Source organism: Spermophilus citellus (assembly GCF_964194105.1).
Source record: "Spermophilus citellus genome assembly, chromosome: 1".
Taxonomy (NCBI): domain Eukaryota; kingdom Metazoa; phylum Chordata; class Mammalia; order Rodentia; family Sciuridae; genus Spermophilus; species Spermophilus citellus.
This window is the reverse complement of record NC_138182.1, coordinates 5,114,930-5,127,966: the sequence shown is the minus strand read 5'-3', so window position 1 is coordinate 5,127,966 and position 13,037 is coordinate 5,114,930. Positions and strand designations below refer to the sequence as shown.

General features: G+C 41.6%; 1 protein-coding gene across 1 annotated transcript in view; it reads right to left on the bottom strand.

Annotated features, from left to right (window-relative positions):
- The window catches only part of NALF1 (NALCN channel auxiliary factor 1), a 567,265-nt gene that overhangs the window by 183,020 nt on the left and 371,208 nt on the right, over window positions 1–13,037 (bottom strand). The window lies entirely within an intron of this gene.

The window sequence follows — 13,037 nt, the reverse complement described above, 5'->3', positions numbered from 1 at the left end:
CCAACAAGCATTTTCTCTGAAGGTTTATGATGAGGTCTAGAGGGGGTTGAAAAGCTAGAGAGAGAAGCACTTGGTCCCGACTCATTCCAGACCCAGAGCTGGACTACCTCAGCAACCGTGAGGCAGACACAGGAACACTGACGCCTACAGAAGCTAGCTAGCCTCCAATGTCTCCAGAAAAAGTGTACTTCCTTTTACTCCTACCTTTACTTATGTTTTTTTTATTTGTCATTTTCTCAGAGGGCACATTGGGTATCTGTATGGCAGAACCTCCTGGGCACCTGTCCACGCTCTACCTACTCGGTCCTGTAAAGCACACAGCCTGCTCCTGCTCTTGAGGAGGTGCGGTCCCCCAGCTCTGGGACCCAGGTGCTGGCTGTTCCTTCTGCACAAAGCCTCTCCACTGGCTCACGTCCATCCCCCACCTGCAGCTTTACTCCATCACTCCGTCCAGTTCTGAAATCCCTTCCTCAAAAAACAGCCTGTGCCAGGGCAGGGGCTGTCTTACATGCGGCCACAGGTGGAGGCCCTTCCTTTATTTGCTCCTTGTTGTAATTACTTGACTGACATCTGTCACCTGTGCTTGACAACACACTCCAAGAGAACAGGCATTGTCAAAAAGATTGACATGTTTGCCACAACAAATAGAAAATTCCAGAAACCTCTGGACAGGACACATGCTTGGGCTTCCCTGTGATGGGCCCCAGTGAACAGGAGGTTATTTCTTTTGACTGCACCAGTTACTGCACCTGCTGAGAAGAGCATTGAGTGTATTTGGGATCTTTTCCTCATCTTTTCACAAAGGATGATTGAATATACAGAAACAAGAAAAAACAAAGTAAAAATAGCAACAAACAGGGGCTTGTCCAAGCCAAGTCCCATTTGCCATGAGAAAAACCCAAGAGGGTGGCCCCTGGCATGCAGGTAACCAGGTTCTGACCTGGTGGTCCCACCCTCGCCTCAACATTTTCGGAATTTTTGTTCTCAACCAAGTAAGCACCATTTGGAATACCTCAAGATTTTCATATGATTGTCTCCAGAAATTTCCCCCAAAGCTCCTCTTTCCTCACCCCACTGTCATATACTGCTTGGAAATACTTGCTCAATGCTATCCTACCTTGAGTCATAAAATAATTTAGATTTCAGTCTGTTTAGATAACAATGAAAAATAATATACTTATTAAAATTGATCTTTGTAAAGATTAGAAATCTAGGATGATATTACTCATCTCACATTAAATGAAACAAGTACTGAGAACAATGTACACCCAAAATAATGTGAGTCAATTACCTAAGTTATTTTTATATATTCAATGTTTTTATGTAGAAGAAATTAATATAAAAACTAAAAATTGTGTGATGATCTCAGCATGATATGTTAATGGGAAATATTACTATAATTTTAAAAATAAGAATGCTGATATTTCTAGTTGCAAAATATGTACAAATGAGGTGTAGAATTTCCCCTTTTGTTAAATAATCATTTTATTCCATTTCACATACATAACTACCATATTTTCCATTGGTTTTCAAAACAATTTCAGATCTAAATGCTATATTGCTCATGTTTTAAATATTCTTCTTACATTTCATCCAAACTAATTTTTAGCTCTAGAGGGTAACAACAGAACATTATTTTAAATAAAAAAAAAAAAAGTGGTCCAAAACAGTTTGGCAAGTAATTCCCTGCCAGTTGCTTTGAGTTTTGGGGGAATTTTATTTTATGTTTCTAAGACAGATATTTCCAGAAGAACAAAAATGCACATTTCTTTGAATTTCACTTCTTAAAAGGAGGAAAATGAATATTCAGGAAAGGAAAACATGTCTGTCAGCTTTGGATAATATTCTTTGATCATTCTTCAGATGAGTAAACTTTGGGATGGGAAGAAAGAAAAGAAATAATGATAACAAAAAGACAAAAAGTAGAGAATCTGAGGATGGTTCCCTGCACGCCTGCTTCCTGAACAAACAGTGAAGAAAACCTGCAAGTGCTTTCTCTTCAGGGTTGCTGGGGACGGTAGCTACTCTGCACAGAAAACTGGATTTTATTTTCAAATCTAATTGCCAAGCTTCCTCCTTGAGTGGCCTTATAGGAGTTGTCCAAAAGCTGTCTAAGAGCTGGGATCCAAGAAGGGAAGCTTCCATTTAAATAGTATTTTGAATGGAACAAGATAAAACTATCTCTAGAACTCAGTATCCTAAAGGACAGTGTCACTTACTCCACAAACACGTATTTAATTTGAAATATTCTTTTGGGCCTATAGGGACAATAAGGAGAAAGACAAGTCGTTATTTGGAGTGACATGATGTCATCAGCAAAACAGAATTCCTGGGGAAGAGATTATTGAAATCCATTGGCACACTGCCCCATGGACCCCTCTTCTGAGGCAGAGCTGCCTCCAGCAGGTGTGAGTGACCTTGCAGTGGGGCCCTCTTCAAAGCCCTTCATGTCTACTGGCTCAAGGTAAGCCTGCAAATGCCCTGTGAGGTCAGGGAGACTACCATCCTGTTCACGATAAGAAAACTGAGGTTCAGAAGTGACACCTGTTTTAGATCACCTAGCCAGGATTGAGCTCTGGTGAACTGGACCCAGAATCTGGGCTCTTCACAGGATCAGTGCTGCTTTCTGCACTGGAAGTGAGAGGTGGGGATTGACTGACAGCTCGTGTACACCATCATTCTCCAGAATTCACTTTCATTACTTATAATTTGAGACTTATATAAGACTGTACTACTTTTAGGTTAACTTCCAGCTCTGAAATTCTGAGGACAGGGACTCCCAGAATCAGGAAACAGCCCAAGAATTGTGACTGAGCAACAAAATAACAGGGATGTTAGGATGAAGAGACTTAGGGGCATACTGCCCAATTTTGCAGTCTAAAATATCTGAGCAAGTATTTAGGGAAAAAAAAAAAAAAGGATCTTTAGCCAATTGAACTTTAGTGCTTTCTAGGAAGTTTTTGGATAAAAAGATAAGCACATCATTGTTAATCAATGGTTCATTGAATGAACCTTGGTTTCTCATATTATTAGCTATTTATGTTTTGCTGCCAACTAATATCAATTTGGCGAATATTAACCTCCCACTCTTTTCACTAGTTGAAGACCCCTCTACATACCTAACCCAGTACATCCACTGACACTTGAAAACAAGCTCTTTGGTATGGCTATTGAATGTTTAACACAGACCAGGTGTTTTCTCAGGTCCTAATCAAACAACCATGTCTCTGAAATGCTTGTAGTCTGGATTGTTCAAATCTTTGGAAGAAAAGGATTATAAAGACATCAGAACATTTCTGTGTGTTTATTATGCTTACCTGCCAAATATAAATTATTGTCCTACCTAGGGAGAGCAAAGATCTAAAATAATTGAGGGGACTGCAGGGGCGTCCATGCTTAGCAAAGCAGTAACTCTGGAGCATGGTCACTGTACTGGGGTTGTTCTGCTTCTCTGGGAACCACACTCACAGGTGCTGATAAACTAGATCATGTCACAGAGCAGGACACAGCTCTCCCTGGTATTCAGAGCTGCTGTCAATCTCTCAGAGCCACTTGCTAATTTCTAGTGCATTGAAATTAGTACAAAACAAGATGATGAAGTTAGAATCAAAATAAAAAACAATCAGATGCAGGGGAAATGCAGAATTCAATATCCAAGGTAGATTTAATACAGACAAACGCAAAAGTCCAAAGTTCCATTAGTCAATATGCACATATATTTTTGAGGCATTATTAAAGCAACTTGTTTTATAAAGACCTGGGATTTTTTCCTATGCCCTAGCTTAATAAGAACAACATTTGATAAAACTGTTAAAAATATAACCTGAGACTGCTTTACTTTCCTTCAAAGGATGATAGATCCTATTTAGATTTAGGTGTTCAGTTCCAAGTCCTAGAATCAGGAGGGACATCAGTGTTGGCAGAACATATTCACAGCATGGGAAAATTACATAGAGACTGTGGAACCCATTTACTCACTCATTTGTGTATACATTTGCACATATTTACTGAAAAGTTATTCCATAGCAAGCAGCCAGAACACAATAATGGACCCAGCAGAATATTAAAGTAGCTGGCCCTGGACAGGGTATGGACACAGAGCTATGAGACATTGCAGTTCCTAATCTAGCCTGACTCCAGTGTACACAGTCCAGCCACTATGCTACTTGGCTTCTCATAATTTGGCCTCTTGGTGGTGGCCATGGGAATCCACACCTACTCTCCCTTCTAGTGACACCCAGTGTGTGGCACTACCTGAGTATGACCCTCTGTTTGCTGGAGGAGATCCCCATTGATGCCTGAATTTCAGAATTAGTGGTGCCACCAGGCCACATGCTCACTCAGACACAGTTTGGACAAGAAATCTTGCCTAACACCACAATACCATTGGTCCCCTTGCCTACCACCATGATACCATTGGACCCCTTGCCTACCACCATGATACCATCACATTTCAATACATACCTAACACGGATTGATTTGGTGTTTGCTTCCCACAGGGCCGAGGTAAAGTGGGGCTGTGAAGGAGCTTCAGTACAAGTTGCAAGAATGCCTGGACCCCTTAGCCATATCCTGGGATACTAACCTGTCCTGGTGTAGGCACACAACACTTGCACTACATTAGGAGCAGTCAACGTATCCCACACACTGACGCCTCTGCATGTGCGGGTTTCATGCTCCCAAAGGCCCTTCCCCTCCTTTTCTCCCAGGTTTTCTTAACTGGGATTGTGTGTGAAAATTGAGCCATAAACTCTAAGCCGTTGTACGTTCATCGGCTAACTTCTCTTGTGTTGATCTGGAATAGTTACACAAATGCTTGGAGAAACTGGAGAAATACATGGCTAAAATTGTTTTTTATGTTCTATGGTTAAAATGAGGAACCTCCTTTGAGAACACAAGCCATTCCAAAACCCCTGGTTGTATGGTATTTTCATCAGTAAATTTTTCTGTCGTCACAGTTTCTTGGCACAATGAGCTCGACATCGGCGCTTCTCACTCTTGGCTGCTAGAATTGTGTAGGAGCTTTGAAATGATGCTCTCAGATTCCCTTAAAAAAAAGACTTCAGAATCTCTGGGCTAGGGCCCAGGCATTAGAAGGTATTAGCTGTACCCCAAGGTTACCCCAATATGCGGTCAAGGTGGAGAACACCTGCTATGAAGAAGTAATTGATTGTGTGAGGAGGCCAGAGTCCTCAGCCTCACTCCAGCCTTAGAGCCCAGAACAGGGCCTGCATACTGCTGCCCAGTGCTACTAGAAGAGGAAGCAAACTGGCCGATTGCATACCAACTGTAGAAGTCCAAACTCTCATTTTCTGCATAAGCCATCTGTTTCCAGTACTGCATGATCCCTTTCTGTGTTGAGTCGGACATTATTCTCTTAACATGAAGAGGTCTGAGAGCAGTGAGTAGACACCATAGCTCCAACCTCTGCATCAATGAAGTTAGGAACTGTATACCAACGGACCACAGCCAGATTACCAGCACACTTAAAGTCAGTGCTCACCTTTACTTTGTTCCCAGTAGGTGAAGAGAAATAGGATCACGGTGATGGTGAAATTTACACCCAGCAGAATTGTGAGTGGAGACTAGACAATTGAGATGCTTGGCTGGATTTTGTGCTCTCTCTATTTTCCAACCCATCTGCCCTACATCTTTCTGTCAGTTGGCTCTAGAATCACAGAATGAATTACCTTTACCTAAAACTAAACAACAATAAAAACTCTCAGACACAGTAACTAGCACCCTGGGAGCTGACCGATAGGAGGGGATGGAGCTCCTCACAGGCAGCCTCGCTGTAGAGAACAGAGCTGGGGTGGACTCATCTTCCTTTAAAGTCTAGCTCTGCTGCCCACCGGTAAGGACCTTAGGGACCAGAATGTTCTCTCCAAGTACATTTTCCCCTCTTTGCAAATATAGACTACATTATGTGCCAAGGAATTCTTGCAAAATGTTTTTAGGATAATGAATATAAAGATCCCAGCTGAGGTTGAGAGTGTGGACAGCAATCAGTAAAAACCTGCTATGGATCTTCCTATGCAAGTGGCCTGCGGACGGCAAGATGGAACATGACTATCTGGCTCTATCCTTTCTCCTGTCACTTGGGTCTTTTCATCTTTACCTCAAGCTTCAGAATGACCAAATGACCAAATGACCTAGTGACCAAGTGACCAAATGACAGATGGATTTGGGGTCAGTTTGTGTGTTTAAAGGTGCTTTTCTCTGTGGTGTTCTTGCTTCAGTTGTATGAGGGTTAAGAACACTCATGGGCACTACCTTGGTGACTTGAACCAAAAGTCCAACATGTTGAGGAGAACTCCTGCTGCCTGGGACGGATAAAACAGGTGTTCCCAGAGCCTGGTCCTCAATCAAATTGGTGAGATGCTGCATGGGTTCTGAAAATCTTTCCCAGCTGTGCAGCTGAGAAGATATTAAAAATAACAGCACATTAGAGGTTGACTAGAAAAAAAATATCAGAAGTCAAGTTAGCTCAAAATGATGTTAACAGACCCATTTTAGGTGTTTTCCTTCATTAAATGAATAAATAAACCATGCAGGTGTTTTCCTGCTTCTCTGAGTGATGAAACTATTAGTTCCTTCAGTGTCTACTGCTTGATTATATAGGGACATGTAGTCTTATTTTCCACTCAGGAAATGATTGCATTTTGTTTTAACTTGCTGACAAATCCAGCAGTTTCAACATAGTTTTTAACCTAGCCATTTGCTACCTGAGGAAAGTTATGATAATACTCAGTTTTAACCCAAAGAGGCTGAGAGTACAGGGTCCTGATGATGAAAAGAAACCACTTGAAATAGGAAACAACTTGATGTCTGAGATGTGGGAGGTTTTGATAAATATTCATAACTCCACAGAGTGACTAAAGAGTGTTGAGAGGGACAGAAACAGAGAAGAAGAGACAGAAGCAGAGTTTGTGCCTACAGAACAACAATCAGACGAGACAACAGATACTTCTTTTCCAAAAGCTTTGCTTGTAGGTTCCAGGAATCACTGACTCTCGGAAAGACCTAAGTGCAACCTGCTTCACTCCACTACGGCTGAGTTTCCTCTCGGTTCCAGCTGATGTGTGTCTTCACAGCCCTTGGACGGTGCTACAAAACTGTCCAGCACTAACAAGTAACCAGATTGTCACTTACAGAGCTGGTGCAAGAGCTCACCTTTTAAAAACCACTAGATCAAAACTTTTTTAGAAGGGAAGAAACACTAATGACAACAATAAGCAGTGTAATTATGGGCAATAAGCTTGTGCACTGATTAATCCATTTTTCTGCCATTTGCAGTGTCTAATGCATTTCAAAATAACTGCTTAAGCTCATTCTAAGAAACCATATTTGCAGTTACAGCTCATAGCTCAGAATTCTATAGGAAAAGGAAATCGGGCCTATTGAAAACCTAAAAGAAGTAGATGATTTAAAAAAATAGATCTCTGTGAATCTATAAATTGTTTTAAAAGTCAGAACCAAGAGATATATAAAAATATTAACCATTGTGACCAAGTAGGGATTATTCCAGATTATGTGACAGGTTTAACATTTGAAAATAAGTCCATATCATTCACTATATCAATACAAAACCAAACAGAAAAGGACAGAACAATATTTAGGGACAGAAAAGGTCATGATTATTTTGACCAATGGCTTAAAAGTATTTGACATAATTCAATATCCATTCACAATAAAAATAAACTGTCAACAAAGGATAAAAGGAACTTTCTATAGCTCATGATATGTGTCTATGAAAAAAAATTAGCAGCTACCTCACAGCAATAGTAAAATGCCAGATTCTTCCTTCTGAGATAAGGAACAGATGAAGAAGTCCACTCTCTATTTCATATTTTGCTAGAATTCCTAACTAATGTAATAAGATAAGAAAAAAAAATCATGACGTTCAGGAGGAAAAAGTCAAACTGTTTTTATTTGCAAGTAGCATGATTGTTTATGTCGAAAACCTGAGCAATTTACACTTCAGAAGACTTCCTTAAAAGTATGACCTCAGATGCAGCTTGGCAAAAGTATTCAAAAACACATATTTGACAAATATCTAGCATCAGGATATACAGTAGAATTTCTGGAAGTCAATGGTAAGAATGTAAGCAACTTGGTTTTAAAAAGAAAAGTCTAGCTGGGTGCAGTGGTGCAGCTTGGGAGGCCGAGGCAGGACGATTGCAAGTTCTAAGCCAGCCTCTGCAAGTCAGGGAGACCTAAGCAAGACTCTGTCTCAACATTAAAACAAAAACAACAACAACAACAAAAATGGGCTAAGGACGTGGCTCCATGGCAAAAGCAACCCTGGGTTAAACAACAACAACAACAACAAGGTAAGATCTAAAAATTCAAACACTTCATTAAAGAAGAGATGTGCCAGGGAGCATATGGAAAAAGAGCTGCATGTCATTAGTTATTAAAGAACTGTCGATTAAAAGCACAGTGAAATGCTACCACACACTTGCCAGAAGGCTATACATAGAAAGAAGAAAAACAACGACAAGGACTTGACAGAGCCACCCCTGCTGCACAGGAAGGAGCAGACCCACTCCTACTCTGTGACAAGAAGAATGAAATGGCCCAATGCCTCCAGGGAATGTCTACTGACTTCTCAGAAAACCACATGGAGCTCGCTGTCCTGTGACAGCTTTTCCACACCTCACTATTTCATCCAAGGGATAAGAAAGAACCACAAGGAAATGGGTACCCGAATGCTCAGAGCATTTCTTCATGTTATTTATTACCATCAAGAACTAGAAAGTGCCCAGGTGTCCATCAACAGAAGGACTGACCAGTTGTGCAGAGATACTCTTCAGAAATGAAGGGGAGGAAGTGCCAGGCACAGTGGCACACTCCTGAAATTCCAGCTCCTCTGGAGGTGGAGGCAAGAGGATCTCAAGCTCAAGGCCAGCCTAAAAAACTTAGCAAGACCCTGTCTCCAAATGAAAAGAGCTGTGTTAGAGAGAGGCCCTGGGTTTGATCCTCAGTACAGCAGATGGCAAGATAGAGAGGAGGAGAGGGAGGGAGGGACAGAGGGGAGGAAGGCAGGGAGGAGCGAGCGGAGGAAGGGAGGGAGGGAAGTGTTAATGGGGCAGCAACATGACAGCAGCTCAGGCCCCTGACCAGTGAGAGGCTCTGCAGGGAACAGCACCTGCTCTGTAAATCGACTTAGAGAAATGGCCAGAACCATCCATGTGAGTGGGTGCTAGACTGGGCAGGAGTAGGCATGGGATTGTCCAGAGAGGGCAGGATGATGTCCTTCTCAGGGTTAGTGATACCCTGAAACCAGACAGGTGTGTGCATCACGTGGGTGGGCACCTTTGTAGAAACTTGCCAAGAGGCACCAACCTCATTTAAGGTAGGTCGTGCCACAACGTGGTGAGGAGAGAGAAAAAGGAAAGCAGACGTGCACATTTCTTCACCCATATGCACATGGAGGGGCGCACTGGTGAGTGGTGGGTGTTGACTTGAAGGGCATTATGGGAGGGGAGTGCCTCTTGAAGGCAGGTGAGAGCACCTAGGGGGCAGGTTCATCACGTGACCTAGATGGGCATGGAGCTCTCCAACTCTCCCACAGGGTTGAAGATTATTCTGGATGATCTGAATATATTTTCAAAAGCATAAACCTTGAAGGTTATTTTGAATTGTATGAATTTCCTACCGAATTGGGATTCTAGCAATTTTCACCCAGGTTAATGTAAGTCGCCTTTCACTGGGAAGGAAGATTCGTTGTTGAGAAGGAAATGCATCCTTTTTATTTGCTGGACACGGACATTTAAAATGTATATGACCTGACTGAAGTGGAGACCTGTTGGCTTAATGTCATGTTAAAGGGATTAGAAACCTTATTAAAAAATAACCTCTACAACACTTTCTAATATTGTTTTAGAAACAGAAGTAGGCAGAGAAATATCTTATGCTACAGCCTAATTGGTTGTTTAGAATTTTTGGAGAAGAATTTAAGACAGTATGAAGAGTGCCTCTGTTTGATTTGTAAGAAAGACCACTTGATAACATAGACCAGCAACATAAGTTTAGATTTGTCATAGGCACATTCATTTGAAGGTGATTTTGTTATGTGTGTGGCATGTGTATTTAAATTCAGAGAAGTCATCTATTAGAAATGAAAGTTGAGAGAAAAAGAATTCTCACAACCCATTAACTAAAAAGCACATATATTTCTAAGACTTACAAATCCTTGTACTTTATATTATGCATATTTAATGCTTAGCAACCACAGTGCTGCCCAGGTAGAACAGAGATTCAAGGTCAGATAACTTATAAAATTGTGGTTCCGCTCTGTGTGACACTGATTAATCTATGCAACATCTCTGTGCACCTGTTTTCTCATGTGTGAATTGGGGACGATAATTTACTTATTAAGGTTGTTAGGAAGATCAAAGAAGATAATATGCATAAATATGTAGTATACCCAAGTAAAAATCTGTGCTCACAGCTTTCACTGTTCTTACTAGTAATGCTGTGATTATGGTCTGGTAATTCTGGGCACCTTCAGTTCTGTCCAGGCTGAGATGGACACTGCCTATGTTTCTCTTTGTTTTTCCTGTGATTTTCTTTTTACAAGTTTCTTGGCTGATAAATTCCTTTTCTAATTAATATGTTCATTTAAAAATATGCTGATATTCAAATTTGGTAACAATGAAATCATTGTCTTGGGGACATTTTTTTCAGGGCAACTTTGCCAGTCTCTGTTCTGGTGGATTATATGCTGCTGTTATCTGTAGTTTAATTATGAATGGCAGCTGTGTGTCCAGGTTCCCAGAGAGAGGTGACCACAGAGCAGCTTCAGTGATTTGGAGACTGTTCTGGATCCAGGCCTGGCTTTAGGAAACCATCTTTTCATGGGTCTGATTATAATGTTCTTTTATTTTCTGTTTGAAATTATTGTTCTCTGTGCAGTTTTAGTCATATGTGATTCATCAGCTCTGCTTTTTATCTGTTTTAATTATTGGGCCTCAGGTGAAGGTTTATTGGAAGGAAGGAATCTACCACTGGAGTCAGGAGAAAATGTAATGCATATGTACATGCATGCACCTGGCACACAGATGTGGTCCTGTGTGGAGGCGAAGGATGGGGAGGGGCTCTCTTTTCCTGGGTTTGCTTTAGGCTTCTTGGATAGAGGGTTGGAGGACAGAGGGCCCAGAACACCAGCCACCCAATGCTGTTTCAATGTACCTGCCTCCTGTGGAAACGGCTTAACACTGACCACAGTACAGAGAATGGAGAGGCCCTCGTGGGCAGCAGGCTGGGAGCCAGAGGGTCTGGTTCAGTCCTGGGACACACTCCTTTATTTGTGAGCTGTATCTTACTGTTTGAAGGGCCCTCATGGCAGCCTTAGGAGACCCAACAAGCCACAGTTATAGCTCACAGCTCCTGTGGTTTGAACAGCAGAAGGCAGGAGAGAGCAGAAATGCAGATGGCAAGTGGTTTTCCATCTCAGCACCGCAGGGCCTCACGCAGAGTGGCCCATTCTACTCCCAGGGTTTTTAGAGACTAGGGGAAATCAGCTGCCACATCCTGTGGACACCGCCTCTGCAGACACTCTGCCTGTGTCACTCCTCCCCCACTCTCTCTGCCAGGACAGTTCCTGGCTGATCATTGTCATCTCAGCACACAGATCCCCCAGGACAGTTTAGCTACTATGATGTCACACACCACCCCACACAGGTGGTCCCCAAGTTATGATGGCCAGACGCAATGACTTGACCTGTCAGTGATATGAAAACAACTCGCATTCAGTAGAAGCTTTGATTGAAATTTTGGATTTTGATCTTTGGCCAGACAAGTGACATGGGTCTTTTTAAAAAATATTAATTAATTAATTAATCAATTAATTTTTGCATTACAATTCTTAATACACCATTATATCATAATTCATCATATCTCTGATTATGTATGAGGTATGTTGACACCAAATTCACATCTTCATACATGTATTTTGTTTAGTGATGACAGCCTCCTTTCACCATCCATGCTATTCCCCTTCTCCCAGTGACATGGGTCTTAACACTCTCCATCCGTGCTGGGCAGCAGCAAGCTACAGCTCCCTGCAGCCACAGAGCATGAGGGGACCCACCCACACTCCACACTCCATGGTGCTGTGTGGCACAGCTGGCTGCTCAGTAGGCCAGGTGAGTCACATGCATCTTCTCACATGACAGGTTTTTCTGGATAGAACACCAGTGTAAGTCAGGGAGCATCTGTATTTTATTTCACATTGTGTGAAAATGTTTCATGGCTGCCAGCACAGAGGGTGTTTTATGGTAAAGTAGTACTTCATCAAGTGAGGGACTAAATGAAGTACCTAGAACATCTGATAAAGAGCCAAATGTCCCACAATGTAAGCCAGCTTTCCAAAACCATATACCTGACAAATGGTACTGCTTGTGGTCCAATAATCCGTATGCACACAAAGACAGTCCCACTCTCCGACTTGGGCATACCCAGTATGATCCCGGGAAGAGTCTTGGCTCCTGGACAAAGTTCAGGAGGAAAGCTTAAGACCATGAGCCCACGGCCAACCCAACTGATTTCAGCTAAGGGAAGATCCCCAAGTCAAAAAATAAGTAATTCTGAGTTCGTCTCTTCCTCCCATGCTCCCTCTCTCCCTACCCCACTATGAGTCAGTCACCTTATATCAGAGAAAACATTTGCCATTTGTTTTTTTGGGATTGGCTAACTTCACTTGGCATTGGGGGCAGGGGGTTAGCAATGATGGTGGAATGTGATGGACATCATCATCCAAAGTACATGTATGAAGACATGAATTGGTGTGAACATACTTTATATACAAACAGAGATATGAAAAATTGTGTTCTATATGTGTAATAAGAATTGTGATGCATTCCGCTGTCATGTATTTAATAAATAAAAGCAATTAAAAAAGAAAATAAATAATTCTGAATTTGAACATCTATATTTTTCACATATTTTTATTATGTGTGTGTAAAAGTTACAATGAATAAAATCTATTTTCTGAAATAGATATTGCTTTCAAATTAGCAATATTTAAGTTT